The sequence below is a fragment of the Pseudoliparis swirei genome, chromosome 5 (assembly GCF_029220125.1).
Source record: "Pseudoliparis swirei isolate HS2019 ecotype Mariana Trench chromosome 5, NWPU_hadal_v1, whole genome shotgun sequence".
NCBI lineage: Eukaryota > Metazoa > Chordata > Actinopteri > Perciformes > Liparidae > Pseudoliparis > Pseudoliparis swirei.
The window spans coordinates 26335306-26337890 of NC_079392.1; positions in this window are offsets into that span (position 1 = coordinate 26335306).

Sequence of the window (2585 nt, forward strand, 5' to 3'; positions counted from 1 at the left end):
CGCCGCTCTAGACCTCATCCCGGGTCTCCTCGCCACTCTAGACCTCACCCCGGTTCTCCTCGCCGCTCTAGACCTCACCCCGGCTCTCCTCGCCGCTCTAGACCTCATTCCGGCTCTCCTCGCCGCTCTAGACCTCATCCCGGGTCTCCTCGCCGCTCTAGACCTCACCCCGGGTCTCATCGCCGCTCTAGACTTCATCCCGGGTCTCATCGCCGCTCTAGACCTCACCCCGGCTCTCCTCGCCGCTCTAGACCTCACCCCGGGTCTCCTCGCCGCTCTAGACCTCATCCCGGCTCTCCTCGCCGCTCTAGACCTCATCCCGGCTCTCCTCGCCGCTCTAGACCTCACCCCGGGTCTCATCGCCGCTCTAGACTTCATCCCGGGTCTCATCGCCGCTCTAGACCTCATCCCGGGTCTCCTCGCCGCTCTAGACTTCATCCCGGGTCTCATCGCCGCTCTAGACCTCATCCCGGCTCTCCTCGCCGCTCTAGACCTCATCCCGGCTCTCCTCGCCGCTCTAGACCTCACCCCGGGTCTCATCGCCGCTCTAGACTTCATCCCGGGTCTCATCGCCGCTCTAGACCTCACCCCGGCTCTCCTCGCCGCTCTAGACCTCACCCCGGGTCTCCTCGCCGCTCTAGACCTCATCCCGGCTCTCCTCGCCGCTCTAGACCTCACCCCGGGTCTCATCGCCGCTCTAGACTTCATCCCGGGTCTCATCGCCGCTCTAGACTTCATCCCGGGTCTCCTCGCCGCTCTAGACTTCATCCCGGGTCTCATCGCCGCTCTAGACCTCATCCCGGGTCTCATCGCCGCTCTAGACCTCATCCCGGCTCTCCTCGCCGCTCTAGACTTCATCCCGGGTCTCATCGCCGCTCTAGACTTCATCCCGGCTCTCCTCGCCGCTCTAGACCTCATCCCGGGTCTCCTCGCCGCTCTAGACCTCATCCCGGCTCTCCTCGCCGCTCTAGACCTCATCCCGGGTCTCCTCGCCACGGCCCGAGGTCAAATCGAGGCTCTGGAAAAGCTGTCAGCGTTTCTTAAATGGAGACGACGTTATTCAGACGCAGGGAGACGCTCAGAGGCGGAGGAACGTCCGTCTCGTTTGGGCGATCTGGTTTCCGCTCGGCGTCGTTCCAGCTGTTCCCTCCCGACACGTTGAGCTGCTCCTCGTGTTCCTTCATGCGTTTCTTGAGAGGATTCTCAGATCTGAAGTCTTAATTGGGAGTTCACAGCCTTTTAAAAACTTCTCTCGGGCGTCACAGGGTTTCAGAGAGAGGAGGTCCTGAAGGGTCTCGGAGCTGGTGTGTGTGTGTGTGTGTGTGTTTGTGTGTGTGTGTGCGTGTTTGTGTGTGTATGTGTGTGTGTTTGTGTGTGAGTGTGTGTGTGTTTGTGTGTGTGTGTGTGCGTTTGTGTGTGCGTGTGTGTGTGTTTGTGTTTGTGTGTGTGTGTGTGCGTGTGTGTGTTTGTGTGTGTGTGTTTTGATATTTTAGGTTTCATTATGCAAATTATCATTACTTTTTAAATTATATGTATTTAGATTCTTTACTTTTTAATACTTCATAAATGAATAAATACATTTGAAAATATATTTTAGAACATTTTTAGAGTTACATGATTAAATTGATTCATTTTGTACTTTTGTCTTTATATTTCCACATTTATCTCCACTTCATAATTCTTACATTTATTCCTCATATCTCCACATTGATTTTTGTATTTTATCTTTTCATTATCTCAACAGTTCATTGACGTAAAACACAAAGAAAAAGTAAAGATAATTCAATCCTCTCTGAAGACGTTGAGGATCATGACCTCAACCACCTGCACGGCCATCCCATAATACACATGAACACGAGATCAGTAATCTGCGTTTCTGTCCTGGTCGTCGCTGCCGGGTCCTTGTTGTGTTGTTGTGCGTCTGGAAATAAAAGTTCATTTAAAGTTATTTAAAGTTATTTAAAATGTGTTTCTTGTTTTCAGGTTTTGTCTCTATTTTTTTCTCCACCTCATCCAGACAGCGAGGTCACGGGACGCAGTGTTGGTGAGCTGTCTGAGCTTTGTGTTTGCAGAGGGGGGGGGGGGGGGCTTAAGATTTGTATGCAGGCTACATCGCCTGACCCCCCCACACACACACACACACACACAGCCTATGTCCTCTCACCTGCCTGTTGCAGTGAATCATAGAGCTATCAAGTGAAGCGTGTTCATGGGCTGCACGTGCAAGAGCTCTGCTGCACCTGTCGGTCCGCGTGTGTGTGTGTGTGTGTGTGTGTGTGTGTGTTGGTCTTTGCAAAGGTTTTTAACTGTTTCTGTTCTTTCAAACATCTTTCATTGTCTCTTATGAAAAGGAAGACAATCCACATGATGCTATTACACAATAGAGGACGAGGAAAATAACATCACATGACGAGTAGATGAATATAATAATATATAAAATACAGGAACATTTAAGAATATGAATTATGAGAACATTTAAGAATATAAAATATAGGAACATTTAAGAATATAAAATAAAGGAAAATGTAAGAATATAAAATATAGGAACACTTAATATAAAAAACAGGAACATTTAACAATTCCAA